Here is a 26,508-nt window from a genome sequence, read left to right as displayed (position 1 = left end):
TACGTTCAAATGTATTACGTTGCAGCGAAGCTGTAAGCACAATACACCGTAAAACATAATCATTCATACTTTCTGGTACAATTCAAGACATTAGGAACGAGATATGACCAGGGATGCTGATGGGGGGTAGGGTACTAACTACCAGGGCCCTGGCATGCCAGGGGGCCCGGGCCCAGGGGAGGGCTGGCAAATTTTAGCTCAGGGGACAAGACTCGATTCAGCAGCCAATTAGGAACCTTTTAAAGGAAAAAAATGCAGGTGGCCCAGTGACCCAGCCCAAAGTAGCCCTCTATGGGACCGACCCAAGGGGGAGATGCCTCCCGGCCCCGAACCCAGCCTGCCCCTGCCCGGGCTGCACTGCAGATCACTAACTTTTTTATATTTTTTTTGCTTCTTCAAGTTTTATTTTAACTTTTTTGTTTTTGTTTTGTGTTTACCCAGTGTGTGTGTGTGTGTGGGGGGGGGGGGGGGGGCTGCCATGGTAGACACCATATGTAGTCTGTGCATAGGCGGCCACATCATTCATTCATAGAATATTGTACTACAGCTGAATAGATTATGCGAACACTGTGAGTAGTATGCCATGTGGCCATCTATGGAAGGACCGCATAGGCTCCCTGCACTTCATGTCTGTAAGATAGTAGCTAAATCCCCTTCCGACTTCACCATGACAAATAAGCAAATGAGTGCTCAAAAGTAGAACAAAATATTCATTAAATTCAGTTGAGAACATTGTTGGTTCTAAATATAAATGCAGTATTCTTTATCACCATCCAAAATATAAAACTAGAAATTCAACACGAAAAACGTTAAAAATCGCTATAATATTAAAAAGGCTGCCATGTCAGCTGGTGTCTTAATGGAAGAGTAGTTTGTTAAGACTATACTTTCAGGGATCATTTCTATAGTTTATACATATGGAAATGTGCTCTAAAGTGTACAGACTCACCAACCATGAGGAAGAGTTTTAGTGATTTCTCTTGAATGTGAAGTAAGCTTGTAGTGCTGCTTTATGGTAGCTACTATCTGCTTTTGATGACTGTTTCTCTTTTCCTTTGTGGAAGAGTAGAGGAGTGAAATCACCAGCTGAGTGGTTGGGTTTCTGAATTGTTAACAACAGAGAATGTTATGAAAGAACTTAAGCTGAGATTTCAGTATAGCTGGATTTGCTTTGCTGTTGTTTTTGTAAAGTTCTGTCTTATGATATTAGAAATGGTTTTCTTAACAAGGACAAGCTACTTTGGTCATCTGGCCTGAGATTGGTGCAGCTGAGAGAACCTGGGTTATGTGCTTCTGTTGTAGTGAGCCAAAGATATCTAAAAATCATTGAGGAATGGGAAACCTTGTTGATAGAGTAAGATGAGGACCATGTTTTTTCCAATATTTCTTTTACAGCATATTTTTGTAATAGCCTGTCCATTAGACTGGGGCCATACTTGCTCTGCACTTACTTATTTATTCATCTCTTTGGTTTGTCACCTCAACTGTTGTTTTTGAATTTTACAGATTGGTGGGTGCAGATGACCCTATGAGCTCCTCACCACAATCTTGGGTAGAGGTGTGGCCTGAGGTTCCCCTTTTCAAGGGGGCGGCAAAAGTTCAGTTGCCCTGGGGAAACCTTCGACAAAACCCAGGGCTAAAGGGACACCACCGAGCTTTGCAGTGAAGGGGGGCCAAAAGACCCCTTTTGGTGTTGGAGATAAAGGTGACCTTCCACTTTTAAGGAGGGCTTGATGTTCCGCACCCTGTGCACTTTTTTGTGTTTTTACACATTTTTTGCGCTCAGTGACCCGAAAGCATGATCCCAGGCTTTCAATATATAAGAGGAAATAAAAAAAATAAAAAAAAATGTAACTGGGGAAGCAATTTGTTGGTATTAGGTTATCAAAACGTTTTATGTTGCATTGTTTGCGCGCCTCTGCTTGTTGGGAGTATGACGGCGTTACTTGTATGAGAGGTTAAAGGGCCCTTCTCACAAGCTTCCAGCCCATACATAGTTTTCTTTCCCATTATGAATGTTTTAGTGCTTACTATTTTAATTCGGATCTGTATTTCATTGTAATTGTACCGGAATTTGTTTTTGGATAATTTCAAACAATTTGAGACCCACACCTGCCAAATATTGATTTACAATTTTTGATTGAATATGTATCTTTATTTTGTATAAAGGTACAGAAAACATACAATACATTACGTTCAAATGTATTACGTTGCAGCGAAGCTGTAAGCACAATACACCGTAAAACATAATCATTCATACTTTCTGGTACAATTCAAGACATTAGGAACAAGATATGACCAGGGATGCTGATGGGGGGTAGGGTACTAACTACCAGGGCCCTGGCATGCCAGGGGGCCCGGGCCCAGGGGAGGGCTGGCAAATTTTAGCTCAGGGGACAAGACTCGATTCAGCAGCCAATTAGGAACCTTTTAAAGGAAAAAAATGCAGGTGGCCCAGTGACCCAGCCCAAAGTAGCCCTCTATGGGACCGACCCAAGGGGGAGATGCCTCCCGGCCCCGAACCCAGCCTGCCCCTGCCCGGGCTGCACTGCAGATCACTAACTTTTTTATATTTTTTTTGCTTCTTCAAGTTTTATTTTAACTTTTTTGTTTTTGTTTTGTGTTTACCCAGTGTGTGTGTGGGGGGCTGCCATGGTAGACACCATATGTAGTCTGTGCATAGGCGGCCACATCATTCATTCATAGAATATTGTACTACAGCTGAATAGATTATGCGACCACTGTGAGTAGTATGCCATGTGGCCATCTATGGAAGGACCGCATAGGCTCCCTGCACTTCATGTCTGTAAGATATTAGCTAAATCCCCTTCCGACTTCACCATGACAAATAAGCAAATGAGTGCTCAAAAGTAGAACAAAATATTCATTAAATTCAGTTGAGAACATTGTTGGTTCTAAATATAAATGCAGTATTCTTTATCACCATCCAAAATATAAAACTAGAAATTCAACACGAAAAACGTTAAAAATCGCTATAATATTAAAAAGGCTGCCATGTCAGCTGGTGTCTTAATGGAAGAGTAGTTTGTTAAGACTATACTTTCAGGGATCATTTCTATAGTTTATACATTTGGAAATGTGCTCTAAAGTGTACAGACTCACCAACCATGAGGAAGAGTTTTAGTGATTTCTCTTGAATGTGAAGTGAGCTTGTAGTGCTGCTTTATGGTAGCTATTATCTGCTTTTGATGACTGTTTCTCTTTTCCTTTGTGGAAGAATAGAGGAGTGAAATCACCAGCTGAATGGTTGGGTTTCTGAATTGTTAACAACAGAGAATGTTATGAAAGAACTTAAGCCGAGATTTCAGTATAGCTGGATTTGCTTTGCTGTTGTTTTTGTAAAGTTCTGTCTTATGATATTAGAAATGGTTTTCTTAATAAGGACAAGCTACTTTGGTCATCTGGCCTGAGATTGGTGCAGCTGAGAGAACCTGGGTTATGTGCTTCTGTTGTAGTGAGCCAAAGATATCTAAAAATCATTGAGGAATGGGAAACCTTGTTGATAGAGTAAGATGAGGACCATGTTTTTTCCAATATTTCTTTTACAGCATATTTTTGTAATAGCCTGTCCATTAGACTGGGGCCATACTTGCTCTGCACTTACTTATTTATTCATCTCTTTGGTTTGTCACCTCAACTGTTGTTTTTGAATTTTACAGATTGGTGGGTGCAGATGACCCTATGAGCTCCTCACCACAATCTAGGGTAGAGGTGTGGCCTGAGGTTCCCCTTTTCAAGGGGGCGGCAAAAGTTCAGTTGCCCTGGGGAAACCTTCGACAAAACCCAGGGCTAAAGGGACACCATCGAGCTTTGCGGTGAAGGGGGGCCAAAAGACCCCTTTTGGTGTTGGAGATAAAGGGGACCTTCCACTTTTAAGGAGGGCTTGATGTTCCGCACCCTGTGCACTTTTTTGTGTTTTTACACATTTTTTGCGCTCAGTGACCCGAAAGCATGATCCCAGGCTTTCAATATATAAGAGGAAATAAAAAAAATAAAAAAAAATGTAACTGGGGAAGCAATTTGTTGGTATTAGGTTATCAAAACATTTTATGTTGCATTGTTTGCGCGCCTCTGCTTGTTGGGAGTATGATGGCGTTACTTGTATGAGAGGTTAAAGGGCCCTTCTCACAAGCTTCCAGCCCATACATAGTTTTCTTTCCCATTATGAATGTTTTTAGTGCTTACTATTTTAATTCGGATCTGTATTTCATTGTAATTGTACCGGAATTTGTTTTTGGATAATTTCAAACAATTTGAGACCCACACCTGCCAAATATTGATTTACAATTTTTGATTGAATATGTATCTTTATTTTGTATAAAGGTACAGAAAACATACAATACATTACGTTCAAATGTATTACGTTGCAGCGAAGCTGTAAGCACAATACACCGTAAAACATAATCATTCATACTTTCTGGTACAATTCAAGACATTAGGAACAAGATATGACCAGGGATGCTGATGTGGGGTAGGGCAGAGCTGGATTAAGGTTCTGGGGGGCCCGGGGCACTTAAGACAGGGGGGCCCCATATTGTCGAATATGATATTCATTTTAAACAAATAAACAGGCAATGCTATGTGCACTACTGTTAGATGCACACAACTCTGCCTTCACAAGAATAACAGTGTGAAGTAGGACATACCTCCCAACTGTCCTTGTAGTCAGACCAAATCCTAACTAAGTGAGACAGTCACCCAAATTCTGGACAGTCCCACCATATTGAGAACAGTTGGAAGATGGCCCTGCTCTCTCCTACCTGCTGTTGTCACTTTCACCACCTGTGGCTGCTGGTGTCTTAAGCTCAGTTGCTGCTTGTGTAGATTCTGGAATGTCGGGGCCTATTTTGAAACAAAAACAGGTACATAAAGTTTAGGAGTCCCCAAAGAGTCCGGTTAATAAATCAGTAGCACAACCTTTAATAATTAGGCCTCCCTCCCTGCAACCAGCCCCAAATTTTGAATTAAATTAAATTAATACTATTCACTTTTAATAATAGAACTATTTTCCCCAAGCAGCCCCGACATTAAATTAATAGCGTACACATTTAATAAACTTATTTCCCTCTCCACCAAACAGCCTGGTGTAAATGAATAGCATTTACATGTAATAAATAAACCTATTTTTCAAAACCATTGCCAACATTTTATAATTCATATTCACATTTAATAAATAGCACTCCTTCTCCCCAAACTCAAGCACACATTAAATACCTCACAATCACTCCACAAATAATTAACAAAATAACCTTACTATATGTAAGTATATATTGGTTATCCCTAACAGCCTAGTCCAGCTAAGCACTAGCAGGCCTGATTTGTTGCAAGGCAACAGAGCTAGCATGGAGGCATATTACATTTTGTACATTATACGTTTCCATATAAAGTAAGTGTATGTCCTCTTTAGGAGAGCTAACAGAATGAGTGGCCATAATTTTGTCATTTTTCCCATAATGCCCACTTTTAGAAATGCTACTTCCCTGGGGCATGGAGAGAGGGTCCACAATAAATAGACAATCTAGGTCTGAGCACATCGTACTTCTCTGTTCTCCATTTATATCCCCAACATCCCACTCCTCAATCCTCTTCTTCATCTTAATCCTCTATCTTCCCTCTCACTCCTCATTCCCCACCTACTTAGCATCTTCAATCCCCTTCTCATCAGCATTGGTTTCCCTTTCTGGGTTGTCACTCTGCAACCCCCTCTATTTGTATAATCACATCCTCCTTGTCCATAATCACCCCCTCTCCTTGTCCATAAATCACCCCTTCTCCTTGTCCATAAATCACCCCCTCTCCTTGTCCATAAATCACCCCCTCTCCTTGTCCATAAATCACCCCCTCTCCTTGTCCATAAATCACCCCCTCTCCTTGTCCATAAATCACCCTCTCCTTGTCCATAAATCACCCCCTCTCCTTGTCCATAAATCACCCCCCCCTCCTTGTCCATAAATCACCCCCTCCTTGTCCATAAATCATCCCCTCTCCTTGTCCATAAATCACCCCCTCTCCTTGTCCATAAATCACCCCCTCTCCTTGTCCATAAATCACCCCCTCTCCTTGTCCATAAATCACCCCCTCCTCGTCCATAAATCACCCCCTCCTTGTCCATAAATCACCCCCTTCTTGTCCATAAATCACCCCCTCTCCTTGTCCATAAATCACCCCCTCTACTTGTCCATAAATCACCCCCTCTCCTTGTCCATAAATCACCCCCCCCCCCCTCCTTGTCCATAAATCACCCCCCCCCCCCTCCTTGTCCATAAATCATCCCCTCTCCTTGTCCATAAATCACCCCCTCTCCTTGTCCATAAATCACCCCCCCCCCCTCCTTGTCCATAAATCACCCCCTCCTTGTCCATAAATCATCCCCTCTCCTTGTCCATAAATCATCCCCTCTCCTTGTCCATAAATCACCCCCTCTCCTTGTCCATAAATCACCCCCTCTCCTTGTCCATAAATCACCCCCTCTCCTTGTCCATAAATCACCCCCTCTCCTTGTCCATAAATCACCCCCTCTCCTTGTCCATAAATCACCCCCTCTCCTTGTCCATAAATCACCCCCTCCTTGTCCATAAATCACCCCCTTCTTGTCCATAAATCACCCCCTCTCCTTGTCCATAAATCACCCCCTCTCCTTGTCCATAAATCACCCCCCCCCCTCCTTGTCCATAAATCATCCCCTCTCCTTGTCCATAAATCACCCCCTCTCCTTGTCCATAAATCACCCTCTCCTTGTCCATAAATCACCCCCTCCTTGTCCACAATTATCCCCTTCATTTTCATAATCACCTCCTCCTCTGGCTGAAACACACACAGACACAGTCACACACACACACACACACACACACACACACACACACACACACACAGAAAGTTTCACACACACAGAAAGTCTCATACACACAGTCACACACACAGAAAGTCTCACACAAACACACACACATAGAAAGTCTCACACACACACACAGTCACACACACAGAAAGTCACACACACACACAAAGTCACACACACAGCAGATCTTAACTTACCTTATCCCCCACAGACAGGCAGGGCAGCTCTTCTCTGCTCCTCCTCACACTGTCATCTACACGCAGCTAAGGAAGCCCAGAACACTCAAAAAAAAAAAAGCAAAAGCTTACCTGTGCTTATAGTGCCGACAGAGCACTTAAAAACGGAACCCTGTGCTGCCCCCTGTAGACTGACATTTGGGGGCAGCAAAAAGAGCCACAGCTGGTCCGGGGGGCCCCCCTGAGAGAGGGGGGGCCCGGGGCACATGCCCCCTGTGCCCCCCCTTAATCCGGCCCTGGGGTAGGGTACTAACTACCAGGGCCCTGGCATGCCAGGGGGCCAGGGCCCAGGGGAGGGCTGGCAAATTTTAGCTCAGGGGACAAGACTCGATTCAGCAGCCAATTAGGAACCTTTTAAAGGAAAAAAATGCAGGTGGCCCAGTGACCCAGCCCAAAGTAGCCCTCTATGGGACCGACCCAAGGGGGAGATGCCTCCCGGCCCCCGAACCCAGCCTGCCCCTGCCCGGGCTGCACTGCAGATCACCAACTTTTTTATATTTTTTTTGCTTCTTCAAGTTTTATTTTAACTTTTTTGTTTTTGTTTTGTGTTTACCCAGTGTGTGTGTGGGGGGCTGCCATGGTAGACACCATATGTAGTCTGTGCATAGGCGGCCACATCATTCATTCATAGAATATTGTACTACAGCTGAATAGATTATGCGACCACTGTGAGTAGTATGCCATGTGGCCATCTATGGAAGGACCGCATAGGCTCCCTGCACTTCATGTCTGTAAGATAGTAGCTAAATCCCCTTCCGACTTCACCATGACAAATAAGCAAATGAGTGCTCAAAAGTAGAACAAAATATTCATTAAATTCAGTTGAGAACATTGTTGGTTCTAAATATAAATGCAGTATTCTTTATCACCATCCAAAATATAAAACTAGAAATTCAACACGAAAAACGTTAAAAATCGCTATAATATTAAAAAGGCTGCCATGTCAGCTGGTGTCTTAATGGAAGAGTAGTTTGTTAAGACTATACTTTCAGGGATCATTTCTATAGTTTATACATATGGAAATGTGCTCTAAAGTGTACAGACTCACCAACCATGAGGAAGAGTTTTAGTGATTTCTCTTGAATGTGAAGTGAGCTTGTAGTGCTGCTTTATGGTAGCTACTATCTGCTTTTGATGACTGTTTCTCTTTTCCTTTGTGGAAGAGTAGAGGAGTGAAATCACCAGCTGAGTGGTTGGGTTTCTGAATTGTTAACAACAGAGAATGTTATGAAAGAACTTAAGCTGAGATTTCAGTATAGCTGGATTTGCTTTGCTGTTGTTTTTGTAAAGTTCTGTCTTATGATATTAGAAATGGTTTTCTTAATAAGGACAAGCTACTTTGGTCATCTGGCCTGAGATTGGTGCAGCTGAGAGAACCTGGGTTATGTGCTTCTGTTGTAGTGAGCCAAAGATATCTAAAAATCATTGAGGAATGGGAAACCTTGTTGATAGAGTAAGACGAGGACCATGTTTTTTCCAATATTTCTTTTACAGCATATTTTTGTAATAGCCTGTCCATTAGACTGGGGCAATACTTGCTCTGCACTTACTTATTTATTCATCTCTTTGGTTTGTCACCTCAACTGTTGTTTTTGAATTTTACAGATTGGTGGGTGCAGATGACCCTATGAGCTCCTCACCACAATCTAGGGTAGAGGTGTGGCCTGAGGTTCCCCTTTTCAAGGGGGCGGCAAAAGTTCAGTTGCCCTGGGGAAACCTTCGACAAAACCCAGGGCTAAAGGGACACCACCGAGCTTTGCGGTGAAGGGGGGCCAAAAGACCCCTTTTGGTGTTGGAGATAAAGGGGACCTTCCACTTTTAAGGAGGGCTTGATGTTCCGCACCCTGTGCACTTTTTTGTGTTTTTACACATTTTTTGCGCTCAGTGACCCGAAAGCATGATCCCAGGCTTTCAATATATAAGAGGAAATTAAAAAAAAAAAAAAAAAAAATGTAACTGGGGAAGCAATTTGTTGGTATTAGGTTATCAAAACATTTTATGTTGCATTGTTTGCGCGCCTCTGCTTGTTGGGAGTATGATGGCGTTACTTGTATGAGAGGTTAAAGGGCCCTTCTCACAAGCTTCCAGCCCATACATAGTTTTCTTTCCCATTATGAATGTTTTTAGTGCTTACTATTTTAATTCGGATCTGTATTTCATTGTAATTGTACAGGAATTTGTTTTTGGATAATTTCAAACAATTTGAGACCCACACCTGCCAAATATTGATTTACAATTTTTGATTGAATATGTATCTTTATTTTGTATAAAGGTAAAGAAAACATACAATACATTACGTTCAAATGTATTACGTTGCAGCGAAGCTGTAAGCACAATACACCGTAAAACATAATCATTCATACTTTCTGGTACAATTCAAGACATTAGGAACAAGATATGACCAGGGATGCTGATGGGGGGTAGGGTACTAACTACCAGGGCCCTGGCATGCCAGGGGGCCAGGGCCCAGGGGAGGGCTGGCAAATTTTAGCTCAGGGGACAAGACTCGATTCAGCAGCCAATTAGGAACCTTTTAAAGGAAAAAAATGCAGGTGGCCCAGTGACCCAGCCCAAAGTAGCCCTCTATGGGACCGACCCAAGGGGGAGATGCCTCCCGGCCCCCGAACCCAGCCTGCCCCTGCCCGGGCTGAACTGCAGATCACCAACTTTTTTATATTTTTTTTGCTACTTTAAGTTTTATTTTAACGTTTTTGTTTTTGTTTTGTGTTTACCCAGTGTGTGTGTGTGTGTGGGGGGGGGGGGGGGGCTGCCATGGTAGACACCATATGTAGTCTGTGCATAGGCGGCCACATCATTCATTCATAGAATATTGTACTACAGCTGAATAGATTATGCGACCACTGTGAGTAGTATGCCATGTGGCCATCTATGGAAGGACCGCATAGGCTCCCTGCACTTCATGTCTGTAAGATAGTAGCTAAATCCCCTTCCGACTTCACCATGACAAATAAGCAAATGAGTGCTCAAAAGTAGAACAAAATATTCATTAAATTCAGTTGAGAACATTGTTGGTTCTAAATATAAATGCAGTATTCTTTATCACCATCCAAAATATAAAACTAGAAATTCAACACGAAAAACGTTAAAAATCGCTATAATATTAAAAAGGCTGCCATGTCAGCTGGTGTCTTAATGGAAGAGTAGTTTGTTAAGACTATACTTTCAGGGATCATTTCTATAGTTTATACATTTGGAAATGTGCTCTAAAGTGTACAGACTCACCAACCATGAGGAAGAGTTTTAGTGATTTCTCTTGAATGTGAAGTGAGCTTGTAGTGCTGCTTTATGGTAGCTACTATCTGCTTTTGATGACTGTTTCTCTTTTCCTTTGTGGAAGAGTAGAGGAGTGAAATCACCAGCTGAATGGTTGGGTTTCTGAATTGTTAACAACAGAGAATGTTATGAAAGAACTTAAGCCAAGATTTCAGTATAGCTGGATTTCCTTTGCTGTTGTTTTTGTAAAGTTCTGTCTTATGATATTAGAAATGGTTTTGTTAATAAGGACAAGCTACTTTGGTCATCTGGCCTGAGATTGGTGCAGCTGAGAGAACCTGGGTTATGTGCTTCTGTTGTAGTGAGCCAAAGATATCTAAAAATCATTGAGGAATGGGAAACCTTGTTGCTAGAGTAAGACGAGGACCATGTTTTTTCCAATATTTCTTTTACAGCATATTTTTGTAATAGCCTGTCCATTAGACTGGGGCCATACTTGCTCTGCACTTACTTATTTATTCATCTCTTTGGTTTGTCACCTCAACTGTTGTTTTTGAATTTTACAGATTGGTGGGTGCAGATGACCCTATGAGCTCCTCACCACAATCTAGGGTAGAGGTGTGGCCTGAGGTTCCCCTTTTCAAGGGGGCGGCAAAAGTTCAGTTGCCCTGGGGAAACCTTCGACAAAACCCAGGGCTAAAGGGACACCATCGAGCTTTGCGGTGAAGGGGGGCCAAAAGACCCCTTTTGGTGTTGGAGATAAAGGGGACCTTCCACTTTTAAGGAGGGCTTGATGTTCCGCACCCTGTGCACTTTTTTGTGTTTTTACACATTTTTTGCGCTCAGTGACCCGAAAGCATGATCCCAGGCTTTCAATATATAAGAGGAAATAAAAAAAATAAAAAAAAATGTAACTGGGGAAGCAATTTGTTGGTATTAGGTTATCAAAACATTTTATGTTGCATTGTTTGCGCGCCTCTGCTTGTTGGGAGTATGATGGCGTTACTTGTATGAGAGGTTAAAGGGCCCTTCTCACAAGCTTCCAGCCCATACATAGTTTTCTTTCCCATTATGAATGTTTTTAGTGCTTACTATTTTAATTCGGATCTGTATTTCATTGTAATTGTACCGGAATTTGTTTTTGGATAATTTCAAACAATTTGAGACCCACACCTGCCAAATATTGATTTACAATTTTTGATTGAATATGTATCTTTATTTTGTATAAAGGTACAGAAAACATACAATACATTACGTTCAAATGTATTACGTTGCAGCGAAGCTGTAAGCACAATACACCGTAAAACATAATCATTCATACTTTCTGGTACAATTCAAGACATTAGGAACAAGATATGACCAGGGATGCTGATGGGGGGTAGGGCAGAGCTGGATTAAGGTTCTGGGGGGCCCGGGGCACTTAAGACAGGGGGGCCCCATATTGTCGAATATGATATTCATTTTAAACAAATAAACAGGCAATGCTATGTGCACTACTGTTAGATGCACACAACTCTGCCTTCACAAGAATAACAGTGTGAAGTAGGACATACCTCCCAACTGTCCTTGTAGTCAGACCAAATCCTAACTAAGTGAGACAGTCACCCAAATTCTGGACAGTCCCACCATATTGAGAACAGTTGGAAGATGGCCCTGCTCTTTCCTACCTGCTGTTGTCACTTTCACCACCTGTGGCTGCTGGTGTCTTAAGCTCAGTTGCTGCTTGTGTAGATTCTGGAATGTCGGGGCCTATTTTGAAACAAAAACAGGTACATAAAGTTTAGGAGTCCCCAAAGAGTCCGGTTAATAAATCAGTAGCACAACCTTTAATAATTAGGCCTCCCTCCCTGCAACCAGCCCCAAATTTTGAATTAAATTAAATTAATACTATTCACTTTTAATAATAGAACTATTTTCCCCAAGCAGCCCCGACATTAAATTAATAGCGTACACATTTAATAAACTTATTTCCCTCTCCACCAAACAGCCTGGTGTAAATGAATAGCATTTACATGTAATAAATAAACCTATTTTTCAAAACCATTGCCAACATTTTATAATTCATATTCACATTTAATAAATAGCACTCCTTCTCCCCAAACTCAAGCACACATTAAATACCTCACAATCACTCCACAAATAATTAACAAAATAACCTTACTATATGTAAGTATATATTGGTTATCCCTAACAGCCTAGTCCAGCTAAGCACTAGCAGGCCTGATTTGTTGCAAGGCAACAGAGCTAGCATGGAGGCATATTACATTTTGTACATTATACGTTTCCATATAAAGTAAGTGTATGTCCTCTTTAGGAGAGCTAACAGAATGAGTGGCCATAATTTTGTCATTTTTCCCATAATGCCCACTTTTAGAAATGCTACTTCCCTGGGGCATGGAGAGAGGGTCCACAATAAATAGACAATCTAGGTCTGAGCACATCGTACTTCTCTGTTCTCCATTTATATCCCCAACATCCCACTCCTCAATCCTCTTCTTCATCTTAATCCTCTATCTTCCCTCTCACTCCTCATTCCCCACCTACTTAGCATCTTCAATCCCCTTCTCATCAGCGTTGGTTTCCCTTCCTGGGTTGTCACTCTGCAACCCCCTCTATTTGTATAATCACATCCTCCTTGTCCATAATCACCCCCTCTCCTTGTCCATAAATCACCCCTTCTCCTTGTCCATAAATCACCCCCTCTCCTTGTCCATAAATCACCCCCTCTCCTTGTCCATAAATCACCCCCTCTCCTTGTCCATAAATCACCCCCTCTCCTTGTCCATAAATCACCCCCTCTCCTTGTCCATAAATCACCCTCTCCTTGTCCATAAATCACCCCCTCTCCTTGTCCATAAATCACCCCCTCTCCTTGTCCATAAATCACCCCCCCCCTCCTTGTCCATAAATCACCCCCTCCTTGTCCATAAATCATCCCCTCTCCTTGTCCATAAATCACCCCCTCTCCTTGTCCATAAATCACCCCCTCTCCTTGTCCATAAATCACCCCCTCTCCTTGTCCATAAATCACCCCCTCCTTGTCCATAAATCACCCCCTCCTTGTCCATAAATCACCCCCTTCTTGTCCATAAATCACCCCCTCTCCTTGTCCATAAATCACCCCCTCTACTTGTCCATAAATCACCCCCTCTCCTTGTCCATAAATCACCCCCCCCTCCTTGTCCATAAATCACCCCCCCCCCTCCTTGTCCATAAATCATCCCCTCTCCTTGTCCATAAATCACCCCCTCTCCTTGTCCATAAATCACCCCCCCCCTCCTTGTCCATAAATCACCCCCTCCTTGTCCATAAATCATCCCCTCTCCTTGTCCATAAATCATCCCCTCTCCTTGTCCATAAATCACCCCCTCTCCTTGTCCATAAATCACCCCCTCTCCTTGTCCATAAATCACCCCCTCCTTGTCCATAAATCACCCCCTCTCCTTGTCCATAAATCACCCCCTCTCCTTGTCCATAAATCACCCCCTCTCCTTGTCCATAAATCACCCCCTCTCCTTGTCCATAAATCACCCCCTCCTTGTCCATAAATCACCCCCTCTCCTTGTCCATAAATCACCCCCTCTCCTTGTCCATAAATCACCCCCTCTCCTTGTCCATAAATCACCCCCTCTCCTTGTCCATAAATCACCCCCCCCCCTCCTTGTCCATAAATCATCCCCTCTCCTTGTCCATAAATCACCCCCTCTCCTTGTCCATAAATCACCCTCTCCTTGTCCATAAATCACCCCCTCCTTGTCCACAATTATCCCCTTCATTTTCATAATCACCTCCTCCTCTGGCTGAAACACACACAGACACAGTCACACACACACACACACACACACACACACACACACACACACACACACACACACACACACACACACACACACACACACACACACACACACACAGAAAGTTTCACACACACAGAAAGTCTCATACACACAGTCACACACACAGAAAGTCTCACACAAACACACACACACACAGAAAGTCTCACACACACACAGTCACACACACAGAAAGTCTCACACACACACACAGTCACACACACAGAAAGTCACACACACACACAAAGTCACACACACAGCAGATCTTAACTTACCTTATCCCCCACAGACAGGCAGGGCAGCTCTTCTCTGCTCCTCCTCACACTGTCATCTACACGCAGCTAAGGAAGCCCAGAACACTCAAAAAAAAAAAAAGCAAAAGCTTACCTGTGCTTATAGTGCCGACAGAGCACTTAAAAACGGAACCCTGTGCTGCCCCCTGTAGACTGACATTTGGCGGCAGCAAAAAGAGCCACAGCTGGTCCGGGGGGCCCCCCTGAGAGAGGGGGGCCCGGGGCACATGCCCCCTGTGCCCCCCCCTTAATCCGGCCCTGGGGTAGGGTACTAACTACCAGGGCCCTGGCATGCCAGGGGGCCAGGGCCCAGGGGAGGGCTGGCAAATTTTAGCTCAGGGGACAAGACTCGATTCAGCAGCCAATTAGGAACCTTTTAAAGGAAAAAAATGCAGGTGGCCCAGTGACCCAGCCCAAAGTAGCCCTCTATGGGACCGACCCAAGGGGGAGATGCCTCCCGGCCCCCGAACCCAGCCTGCCCCTGCCCGGGCTGCACTGCAGATCACCAACTTTTTTATATTTTTTTTGCTTCTTCAAGTTTTATTTTAACTTTTTTGTTTTTGTTTTGTGTTTACCCAGTGTGTGTGTGGGGGGCTGCCATGGTAGACACCATATGTAGTCTGTGCATAGGCGGCCACATCATTCATTCATAGAATATTGTACTACAGCTGAATAGATTATGCGACCACTGTGAGTAGTATGCCATGTGGCCATCTATGGAAGGACCGCATAGGCTCCCTGCACTTCATGTCTGTAAGATAGTAGCTAAATCCCCTTCCGACTTCACCATGACAAATAAGCAAATGAGTGCTCAAAAGTAGAACAAAATATTCATTAAATTCAGTTGAGAACATTGTTGGTTCTAAATATAAATGCAGTATTCTTTATCACCATCCAAAATATAAAACTAGAAATTCAACACGAAAAACGTTAAAAATCGCTATAATATTAAAAAGGCTGCCATGTCAGCTGGTGTCTTAATGGAAGAGTAGTTTGTTAAGACTATACTTTCAGGGATCATTTCTATAGTTTATACATATGGAAATGTGCTCTAAAGTGTACAGACTCACCAACCATGAGGAAGAGTTTTAGTGATTTCTCTTGAATGTGAAGTGAGCTTGTAGTGCTGCTTTATGGTAGCTACTATCTGCTTTTGATGACTGTTTCTCTTTTCCTTTGTGGAAGAGTAGAGGAGTGAAATCACCAGCTGAGTGGTCGGGTTTCTGAATTGTTAACAACAGAGAATGTTATGAAAGAACTTAAGCTGAGATTTCAGTATAGCTGGATTTGCTTTGCTGTTGTTTTTGTAAAGTTCTGTCTTATGATATTAGAAATGGTTTTCTTAATAAGGACAAGCTACTTTGGTCATCTGGCCTGAGATTGGTGCAGCTGAGAGAACCTGGGTTATGTGCTTCTGTTGTAGTGAGCCAAAGATATCTAAAAATCATTGAGGAATGGGAAACCTTGTTGATAGAGTAAGACGAGGACCATGTTTTTTCCAATATTTCTTTTACAGCATATTTTTGTAATAGCCTGTCCATTAGACTGGGGCCATACTTGCTCTGCACTTACTTATTTATTCATCTCTTTGGTTTGTCACCTCAACTGTTGTTTTTGAATTTTACAGATTGGTGGGTGCAGATGACCCTATGAGCTCCTCACCACAATCTAGGGTAGAGGTGTGGCCTGAGGTTCCCCTTTTCAAGGGGGCGGCAAAAGTTCAGTTGCCCTGGGGAAACCTTCGACAAAACCCAGGGCTAAAGGGACACCACCGAGCTTTGCGGTGAAGGGGGGCCAAAAGACCCCTTTTGGTGTTGGAGATAAAGGGGACCTTCCACTTTTAAGGAGGGCTTGATGTTCCGCACCCTGTGCACTTTTTTGTGTTTTTACACATTTTTTGCGCTCAGTGACCCGAAAGCATGATCCCAGGCTTTCAATATATAAGAGGAAATAAAAAAAATAAAAAAAAATGTAACTGGGGAAGCAATTTGTTGGTATTAGGTTATCAAAACATTTTATGTTGCATTGTTTGCGCGCCTCTGCTTGTTGGGAGTATGATGGCGTTACTTGTATGAGAGGTTAAAGGACCCTTCTCACAAGCTTCCAGCCCATACATAGTTTTCTTTCCCATTATGAATGTTTTTAGTGCTTACTATTTTAATTCGGATCTGTATTTCATTGTAATTGTACCGGAATTTGTTTTTGGATAATTTCAAACAATTTGAGACCCACACCTGCCAAATATTGATTTACAATTTTTGATTGAATATGTATCTTTATTTTGTATAAAGGTACAGAAAACATACAATACATTACGTTCAAATGTATTACGTTGCAGCGAAGCTGTAAGCACAATACACCGTAAAACATAATCATTCATACTTTCTGGTACAATTCAAGACATTAGGAACAAGATATGACCAGGGATGCTAATGGGGGGTAGGGTACTAACTACCAGGGCCCTGGCATGCCAGGGGGCCAGGGCCCAGGGGAGGGCTGGCAAATTTTAGCTCAGGGGACAAGACTCGATTCAGCAGCCAATTAGGAACCTTTTAAAGGAAAAAAATGCAGGTGGCCCAGTGACCCAGCCCAAAGTAGCCCTCTATGGGACCGACCCAAGGGGGAGATGCCTCCCGGCCCCCGAACCCAGCCTGCCCCTGCCCGGGCTGCACTGCAGATCACCAACTTTTTTATATTTTTTTTGCTTCTTCAAGTTTTATTTTAACTTTTTTGTTTTTGTTTTGTGTTTACCCAGTGTGTGTGTGGGGGGCTGCCATGGTAGACACCATATGTAGTCTGTGCATAGGCGGCCACATCATTCATTCATAGAATATTGTACTACAGCTGAATAGATTATGCGACCACTGTGAGTAGTATGCCATGTGGCCATCTATGGAAGGACCGCATAGGCTCCCTGCACTTCATGTCTGTAAGATAGTAGCTAAATCCCCTTCCGACTTCACCATGACAAATAAGCAAATGAGTGCTCAAAAGTAGAACAAAATATTCATTAAATTCAGTTGAGAACATTGTTGGTTCTAAATATAAATGCAGTATTCTTTATCACCATCCAAAATATAAAACTAGAAATTCAACACGAAAAACGTTAAAAATCGCTATAATATTAAAAAGGCTGCCATGTCAGCTGGTGTCTTAATGGAAGAGTAGTTTGTTAAGACTATACTTTCAGGGATCATTTCTATAGTTTATACATATGGAAATGTGCTCTAAAGTGTACAGACTCACCAACCATGAGGAAGAGTTTTAGTGATTTCTCTTGAATGTGAAGTGAGCTTGTAGTGCTGCTTTATGGTAGCTACTATCTGCTTTTGATGACTGTTTCTCTTTTCCTTTGTGGAAGAGTAGAGGAGTGAAATCACCAGCTGAGTGGTCGGGTTTCTGAATTGTTAACAACAGAGAATGTTATGAAAGAACTTAAGCTGAGATTTCAGTATAGCTGGATTTGCTTTGCTGTTGTTTTTGTAAAGTTCTGTCTTATGATATTAGAAATGGTTTTCTTAATAAGGACAAGCTACTTTGGTCATCTGGCCTGAGATTGGTGCAGCTGAGAGAACCTGGGTTATGTGCTTCTGTTGTAGTGAGCCAAAGATATCTAAAAATCATTGAGGAATGGGAAACCTTGTTGATAGACTAAGACGAGGACCATGTTTTTTCCAATATTTCTTTTACAGCATATTTTTGTAATAGCCTGTCCATTAGACTGGGGCCATACTTGCTCTGCACTTACTTATTTATTCATCTCTTTGGTTTGTCACCTCAACTGTTGTTTTTGAATTTTACAGATTGGTGGGTGCAGATGACCCTATGAGCTCCTCACCACAATCTAGGGTAGAGGTGTGGCCTGAGGTTCCCCTTTTCAAGGGGGCGGCAAAAGTTCAGTTGCCCTGGGGAAACCTTCGACAAAACCCAGGGCTAAAGGGACACCACCGAGCTTTGCGGTGAAGGGGGGCCAAAAGACCCCTTTTGGTGTTGGAGATAAAGGGGACCTTCCACTTTTAAGGAGGGCTTGATGTTCCGCACCCTGTGCACTTTTTTGTGTTTTTACACATTTTTTGCGCTCAGTGACCCGAAAGCATGATCCCAGGCTTTCAATATATAAGAGGAAATAAAAAAAATAAAAAAAAATGTAACTGGGGAAGCAATTTGTTGGTATTAGGTTATCAAAACATTTTATGTTGCATTGTTTGCGCGCCTCTGCTTGTTGGGAGTATGATGGCGTTACTTGTATGAGAGGTTAAAGGGCCCTTCTCACAAGCTTCCAGCCCATACATAGTTTTCTTTCCCATTATGAATGTTTTTAGTGCTTACTATTTTAATTCGGATCTGTATTTCATTGTAATTGTACCGGAATTTGTTTTTGGATAATTTCAAACAATTTGAGACCCACACCTGCCAAATATTGATTTACAATTTTTGATTGAATATGTATCTTTATTTTGTATAAAGGTACAGAAAACATACAATACATTACGTTCAAATGTATTACGTTGCAGCGAAGCTGTAAGCACAATACACCGTAAAACATAATCATTCATACTTTCTGGTACAATTCAAGACATTAGGAACAAGATATGACCAGGGATGCTGATGGGGGGTAGGGTACTAACTACCAGGGCCCTGGCATGCCAGGGGGCCAGGGCCCAGGGGAGGGCTGGCAAATTTTAGCTCAGGGGACAAGACTCGATTCAGCAGCCAATTAGGAACCTTTTAAAGGAAAAAAATGCAGGTGGCCCAGTGACCCAGCCCAAAGTAGCCCTCTATGGGACCGACCCAAGGGGGAGATGCCTCCCGGCCCCCGAACCCAGCCTGCCCCTGCCCGGGCTGCACTGCAGATCACCAACTTTTTTATATTTTTTTTGCTTCTTCAAGTTTTATTTTAACTTTTTTGTTTTTGTTTTGTGTTTACCCAGTGTGTGTGTGGGGGGCTGCCATGGTAGACACCATATGTAGTCTGTGCATAGGCGGCCACATCATTCATTCATAGAATATTGTACTACAGCTGAATAGATTATGCGACCACTGTGAGTAGTATGCCATGTGGCCATCTATGGAAGGACCGCATAGGCTCCCTGCACTTCATGTCTGTAAGATAGTAGCTAAATCCCCTTCCGACTTCACCATGACAAATAAGCAAATGAGTGCTCAAAAGTAGAACAAAATATTCATTAAATTCAGTTGAGAACATTGTTGGTTCTAAATATAAATGCAGTATTCTTTATCACCATCCAAAATATAAAACTAGAAATTCAACACGAAAAACGTTAAAAATCGCTATAATATTAAAAAGGCTGCCATGTCAGCTGGTGTCTTAATGGAAGAGTAGTTTGTTAAGACTATACTTTCATGGATCATTTCTATAGTTTATACATATGGAAATGTGCTCTAAAGTGTACAGACTCACCAACCATGAGGAAGAGTTTTAGTGATTTCTCTTGAATGTGAAGTGAGCTTGTAGTGCTGCTTTATGGTAGCTACTATCTGCTTTTGATGACTGTTTCTCTTTTCCTTTGTGGAAGAGTAGAGGAGTGAAATCACCAGCTGAGTGGTTGGGTTTCTGAATTGTTAACAACAGAGAATGTTATGAAAGAACTTAAGCTGAGATTTCAGTATAGCTGGATTTGCTTTGCTGTTGTTTTTGTAAAGTTCTGTCTTATGATATTAGAAATGGTTTTCTTAATAAGGACAAGCTACTTTGGTCATCTGGCCTGAGATTGGTGCAGCTGAGAGAACCTGGGTTATGTGCTTCTGTTGTAGTGAGCCAAAGATATCTAAAAATCATTGAGGAATGGGAAACCTTGTTGATAGAGTAAGACGAGGACCATGTTTTTTCCAATATTTCTTTTACAGCATATTTTTGTAATAGCCTGTCCATTAGACTGGGGCCATACTTGCTCTGCACTTACTTATTTATTCATCTCTTTGGTTTGTCACCTCAACTGTTGTTTTTGAATTTTACAGATTGGTGGGTGCAGATGACCCTATGAGCTCCTCACCACAATCTAGGGTAGAGGTGTGGCCTGAGGTTCCCCTTTTCAAGGGGGCGGCAAAAGTTCAGTTGCCCTGGGGAAACCTTCGACAAAACCCAGGGCTAAAGGGACACCACCGAGCTTTGCGGTGAAGGGGGGCCAAAAGACCCCTTTTGGTGTTGGAGATAAAGGGGACCTTCCACTTTTAAGGAGGGCTTGATGTTCCGCACCCTGTGCACTTTTTTGTGTTTTTACACATTTTTTGCGCTCAGTGACCCGAAAGCATGATCCCAGGCTTTCAATATATAAGAGGAAATAAAAAAAATAAAAAAAAATGTAACTGGGGAAGCAATTTGTTGGTATTAGGTTATCAAAACATTTTATGTTGCATTGTTTGCGCGCCTCTGCTTGTTGGGAGTATGATGGCGTTACTTGTATGAGAGGTTAAAGGGCCCTTCTCACAAGCTTCCAGCCCATACATAGTTTTCTTTCCCATTATGAATGTTTTTAGTGCTTACTATTTTAATTCGGATCTGTATTTCATTGTAATTGTACCGGAATTTGTTTTTGGATAATTTCAAACAATTTGAGACCCACACCTGCCAAATATTGATTTACAATTTTTGATTGAATATGTATCTTTATTTTGTATAAAGGTACAGAAAACATACAATACATTACGTTCAAATGTATTACGTTGCAGCGAAGCTGTAAGCACAATACACCGTAAAACATAATCATTCATACTTTCTGGTACAATTCAAGACATTAGGAACAAGATATGACCAGGGATGCTGATGGGGGGTAGGGTACTAACTACCAGGGCCCTGGCATGCCAGGGGGCCAGGGCCCAGGGGAGGGCTGGCAAATTTTAGCTCAGGGGACAAGACTCGATTCAGCAGCCAATTAGGAACCTTTTAAAGGAAAAAAATGCAGGTGGCCCAGTGACCCAGCCCAAAGTAGCCCTCTATGGGACCGACCCAAGGGGGAGATGCCTCCCGGCCCCCGAACCCAGCCTGCCCCTGCCCGGGCTGCACTGCAGATCACCAACTTTTTTATATTTTTTTTTGCTTCTTCAAGTTTTATTTTAACTTTTTTGTTTTTGTTTTGTGTTTACCCAGTGTGTGTGTGGGGGGCTGCCATGGTAGACACCATATGTAGTCTGTGCATAGGCGGCCACATCATTCATTCATAGAATATTGTACTACAGCTGAATAGATTATGCGACCACTGTGAGTAGTATGCCATGTGGCCATCTATGGAAGGACCGCATAGGCTCCCTGCACTTCATGTCTGTAAGATAGTAGCTAAATCCCCTTCCGACTTCACCATGACAAATAAGCAAATGAGTGCTCAAAAGTAGAACAAAATATTCATTAAATTCAGTTGAGAACATTGTTGGTTCTAAATATAAATGCAGTATTCTTTATCACCATCCAAAATATAAAACTAGAAATTCAACACGAAAAACGTTAAAAATCGCTATAATATTAAAAAGGCTGCCATGTCAGCTGGTGTCTTAATGGAAGAGTAGTTTGTTAAGACTATACTTTCAGGGATCATTTCTATAGTTTATACATATGGAAATGTGCTCTAAAGTGTACAGACTCACCAACCATGAGGAAGAGTTTTAGTGATTTCTCTTGAATGTGAAGTGAGATTGTAGTGCTGCTTTATGGTAGCTACTATCTGCTTTTGATGACTGTTTCTCTTTTCCTTTGTGGAAAAATAGAGGAGAGAAATCACCAGCTGAGTGGTTGGGTTTCTGAATTGTTAACAACAGAGAATGTTATGAAAGAACTTAAGCTGAGATTTCAGTATAGCTGGATTTGCTTTGCTGTTGTTTTTGTAAAGTTCTGTCTTATGATATTAGAAATGGTTTTCTTAATAAGGACAAGCTACTTTGGTCATCTGGCCTGAGATTGGTGCAGCTGAGAGAAACTGGGTTATGTGCTTCTGTTGTAGTGAGCCAAAGATATCTAAAAATCATTGAGGAATGGGAAACCTTGTTGATAAAGTAAGACGAGGACCATGTTTTTTCCAATATTTCTTTTACAGCATATTTTTGTAATAGCCTGTCCATTAGACTGGGGCCATGCTTGCTCTGCACTTACTTATTTATTCATCTCTTTGGTTTGTCACCTCAACTGTTGTTTTTGAATTTTACAGATTGGTGGGTGCAGATGACCCTATGAGCTCCTCACCACAATCTAGGGTAGAGGTGTGGCCTGAGGTTCCCCTTTTCAAGGGGGCGGCAAAAGTTCAGTTGCCCTGGGGAAACCTTCGACAAAACCCAGGGCTAAAGGGACACCACCGAGCTTTGCGGTGAAGGGGGGCCAAAAGACCCCTTTTGGTGTTGGAGATAAAGGGGACCTTCCACTTTTAAGGAGGGCTTGATGTTCCGCACCCTGTGCACTTTTTTGTGTTTTTACACATTTTTTGCGCTCAGTGACCCGAAAGCATGATCCCAGGCTTTCAATATATAAGAGGAAATAAAAAAAATAAAAAAAAATGTAACTGGGGAAGCAATTTGTTGGTATTAGGTTATCAAAACATTTTATGTTGCATTGTTTGCGCGCCTCTGCTTGTTGGGAGTATGATGGCGTTACTTGTATGAGAGGTTAAAGGGCCCTTCTCACAAGCTTCCAGCCCATACATAGTTTTCTTTCCCATTATGAATGTTTTTAGTGCTTACTATTTTAATTCGGATCTGTATTTCATTGTAATTGTACCGGAATTTGTTTTTGGATAATTTCAAACAATTTGAGACCCACACCTGCCAAATATTGATTTACAATTTTTGATTGAATATGTATCTTTATTTTGTATAAAGGTACAGAAAACATACAATACATTACGTTCAAATGTATTACGTTGCAGCGAAGCTGTAAGCACAATACACCGTAAAACATAATCATTCATACTTTCTGGTACAATTCAAGACATTAGGAACAAGATATGACCAGGGATGCTGATGGGGGGTAGGGTACTAACTACCAGGGCCCTGGCATGCCAGGGGGCCAGGGCCCAGGGGAGGGCTGGCAAATTTTAGCTCAGGGGACAAGACTCGATTCAGCAGCCAATTAGGAACCTTTTAAAGGAAAAAAATGCAGGTGGCCCAGTGACCCAGCCCAAAGTAGCCCTCTATGGGACCGACCCAAGGGGGAGATGCCTCCCGGCCCCCGAACACAGCCTGCCCCTGCCCGGGCTGCACTGCAGATCACCAACTTTTTTATATTTTTTTTGCTACTTCAAGTTTTATTTTAACTTTTTTGTTTTTGTTTTGTGTTTACCCAGTGTGTGTGTGTGTGTGGGGGGGGGGGGGGCTGCCATGGTAGACACCATATGTAGTCTGTGCATAGGCGGCCACATCATTCATTCATAGAATATTGTACTACAGCTGAATAGATTATGCGACCACTGTGAGTAGTATGCCATGTGGCCATCTATGGAAGGACCGCATAGGCTCCCTGCACTTCATGTCTGTAAGATAGTAGCTAAATCCCCTTCCGACTTCACCATGACAAATAAGCAAATGAGTGCTCAAAAGTAGAACAAAATATTCATTAAATTCAGTTGAGAACATTGTTGGTTCTAAATATAAATGCAGTATTCTTTATCACCATCCAAAATATAAAACTAGAAATTAAACACGAAAAACGTTAAAAATCGCTATAATATTAAAAAGGCTGGCATGTCAGCTGGTGTCTTAATGGAAGAGTAGTTTGTTAAGACTATACTTTCAGGGATCATTTCTATAGTTTATACATATGGAAATGTGCTCTAAAGTGTGCAGACTCACCAACCATGAGGAAGAGTTTTAGTGATTTCTCTTGAATGTGAAGTGAGCTTGTAGTGCTGCTTTATGGTAGCTACTATCTGCTTTTGATGACTGTTTCTCTTTTCCTTTGTGGAAGAGTAGAGGAGTGAAATCACCAGCTGAGTGGTTGGGTTTCTGAATTGTTAACAACAGAGAATGTTATGAAAGAACTTAAGCTGAGATTTCAGTATAGCTGGATTTGCTTTGCTGTTGTTTTTGTAAAGTTCTGTCTTATGATATTAGAAATGGTTTTCTTAATAAGGACAAGCTACTTTGGTCATCTGGCCTGAGATTGGTGCAGCTGAGAGAACCTGGGTTATGTGCTTCTGTTGTAGTGAGCCAAAGATATCTAAAAATCATTGAGGAATGGGAAACCTTGTTGATAGAGTAAGACGAGGACCATGTTTTTTCCAATATTTCTTTTACAGCATATTTTTGTAATAGCCTGTCCATTAGACTGGGGCCATACTTGCTCTGCACTTACTTATTTATTCATCTCTTTGGTTTGTCACCTCAACTGTTGTTTTTGAATTTTACAGATTGGTGGGTGCAGATGACCCTATGAGCTCCTCACCACAATCTAGGGTAGAGGTGTGGCCTGAGGTTCCCCTTTTCAAGGGGGCGGCAAAAGTTCAGTTGCCCTGGGGAAACCTTCGACAAAACCCAGGGCTAAAGGGACACCACCGAGCTTTGGGGTGAAGGGGGGCCAAAAGACCCCTTTTGGTGTTGGAGATAAAGGGGACCTTCCACTTTTAAGGAGGGCTTGATGTTCCGCACCCTGTGCACTTTTTTGTGTTTTTACACATTTTTTGCGCTCAGTGACCCGAAAGCATGATCCCAGGCTTTCAATATATAAGAGGAAATAAAAAAAATAAAAAAAAATGTAACTGGGGAAGCAATTTGTTGGTATTAGGTTATCAAAACATTTTATGTTGCATTGTTTGCGCGCCTCTGCTTGTTGGGAGTATGATTGCGTTACTTGTATGAGAGGTTAAAGGGCCCTTCTCACAAGCTTCCAGCCCATACATAGTTTTCTTTCCCATTATGAATGTTTTTAGTGCTTACTATTTTAATTCGGATCTGTATTTCATTGTAATTGTACCGGAATTTGTTTTTGGATAATTTCAAACAATTTGAGACCCACACCTGCCAAATATTGATTTACAATTTTTGATTGAATATGTATCTTTATTTTGTATAAAGGTACAGAAAACATACAATACATTACGTTCAAATGTATTACGTTGCAGCGAAGCTGTAAGCACAATACACCGTAAAACATAATCATTCATACTTTCTGGTACAATTCAAGACATTAGGAACAAGATATGACCAGGGATGCTGATGGGGGGTAGGGTACTAACTACCAGGGCCCTGGCATGCCAGGGGGCCAGGGCCCAGGGGAGGGCTGGCAAATTTTAGCTCAGGGGACAAGACTCGATTCAGCAGCCAATTAGGAACCTTTTAAAGGAAAAATATGCAGGTGGCCCAGTGACCCAGCCCAAAGTAGCCCTCTATGGGACCGACCCAAGGGGGAGATGCCTCCCGGCCCCCGAACCCAGCCTGCCCCTGCCCGGGCTGAACTGCAGATCACCAACTTTTTTATATTTTTTTTGCTACTTTAAGTTTTATTTTAACTTTTTTGTTTTTGTTTTGTGTTTACCCAGTGTGTGTGTGGGGGGGGGCTGCCATGGTAGACACCATATGTAGTCTGTGCATAGGCGGCCACATCATTCATTCATAGAATATTGTACTACAGCTGAATAGATTATGCGACCACTGTGAGTAGTATGCCATGTGGCCATCTATGGAAGGACCGCATAGGCTCCCTGCACTTCATGTCTGTAAGATAGTAGCTAAATCCCCTTCCGACTTCACCATGACAAATAAGCAAATGAGTGCTCAAAAGTAGAACAAAATGTTCATTAAATTCAGTTGAGAACATTGTTGGTTCTAAATATAAATGCAGTATTCTTTATCACCATCCAAAATATAAAACTAGAAATTCAACACGAAAAACGTTAAAAATCGCTATAATATTAAAAAGGCTGCCATGTCAGCTGGTGTCTTAATGGAAGAGTAGTTTGTTAAGACTATACTTTCAGGGATCATTTCTATAGTTTATACATATGGAAATGTGCTCTAAAGTGTACAGACTCACCAACCATGAGGAAGAGTTTTAGTGATTTCTCTTGAATGTGAAGTGAGCTTGTAGTGCTGCTTTATGGTAGCTACTATCTGCTTTTGAA

At 42.1% G+C, this 26,508-nt stretch overlaps 9 non-coding genes and 1 pseudogene across 9 annotated transcripts; all 10 read left to right on the top strand.

Annotated features, from left to right (window-relative positions):
- Nucleotides 1-877: 877 nt before the first annotated feature.
- Nucleotides 878-1,095, top strand: LOC142132593 (small nucleolar RNA U3). The gene has a single exon (XR_012686594.1). It is a non-coding gene; the product is annotated as a small nucleolar RNA U3 (small nucleolar RNA).
- Nucleotides 1,096-3,051: 1,956 nt separating this feature from the next.
- Nucleotides 3,052-3,269, top strand: LOC142132614 (small nucleolar RNA U3). The gene has a single exon (XR_012686613.1). It is a non-coding gene; the product is annotated as a small nucleolar RNA U3 (small nucleolar RNA).
- A 4,799-nt stretch (nucleotides 3,270-8,068) lies between these two features.
- LOC142132585 (small nucleolar RNA U3) lies at nucleotides 8,069-8,286 on the top strand. Its single transcript, XR_012686587.1, has one exon. It is a non-coding gene; the product is annotated as a small nucleolar RNA U3 (small nucleolar RNA).
- A 1,977-nt stretch (nucleotides 8,287-10,263) lies between these two features.
- LOC142132617 (small nucleolar RNA U3) lies at nucleotides 10,264-10,481 on the top strand. Its single transcript, XR_012686616.1, has one exon. It is a non-coding gene; the product is annotated as a small nucleolar RNA U3 (small nucleolar RNA).
- A 4,969-nt stretch (nucleotides 10,482-15,450) lies between these two features.
- On the top strand, nucleotides 15,451-15,668 carry LOC142132584 (small nucleolar RNA U3). The gene has a single exon (XR_012686586.1). It is a non-coding gene; the product is annotated as a small nucleolar RNA U3 (small nucleolar RNA).
- Nucleotides 15,669-17,626: 1,958 nt separating this feature from the next.
- LOC142132583 (small nucleolar RNA U3) lies at nucleotides 17,627-17,844 on the top strand. The gene has a single exon (XR_012686585.1). It is a non-coding gene; the product is annotated as a small nucleolar RNA U3 (small nucleolar RNA).
- A 1,958-nt stretch (nucleotides 17,845-19,802) lies between these two features.
- Nucleotides 19,803-20,020, top strand: LOC142132613 (small nucleolar RNA U3). The gene has a single exon (XR_012686612.1). It is a non-coding gene; the product is annotated as a small nucleolar RNA U3 (small nucleolar RNA).
- A 1,959-nt stretch (nucleotides 20,021-21,979) lies between these two features.
- Nucleotides 21,980-22,197, top strand: LOC142132602 (small nucleolar RNA U3). Its single transcript, XR_012686602.1, has one exon. It is a non-coding gene; the product is annotated as a small nucleolar RNA U3 (small nucleolar RNA).
- A 1,972-nt stretch (nucleotides 22,198-24,169) lies between these two features.
- LOC142132594 (small nucleolar RNA U3) lies at nucleotides 24,170-24,387 on the top strand. The gene has a single exon (XR_012686595.1). It is a non-coding gene; the product is annotated as a small nucleolar RNA U3 (small nucleolar RNA).
- A 1,961-nt stretch (nucleotides 24,388-26,348) lies between these two features.
- Nucleotides 26,349-26,508, top strand: LOC142132621 (small nucleolar RNA U3; annotated as a pseudogene; the record flags this gene model as incomplete).

The sequence above is a fragment of the Mixophyes fleayi genome, unplaced genomic scaffold (genome assembly GCF_038048845.1).
Source record: "Mixophyes fleayi isolate aMixFle1 unplaced genomic scaffold, aMixFle1.hap1 Scaffold_362, whole genome shotgun sequence".
Taxonomy (NCBI): domain Eukaryota; kingdom Metazoa; phylum Chordata; class Amphibia; order Anura; family Limnodynastidae; genus Mixophyes; species Mixophyes fleayi.
Note: the sequence above shows the minus strand (reverse complement) of the source record. Positions and strands in the feature narration are given on the sequence as shown.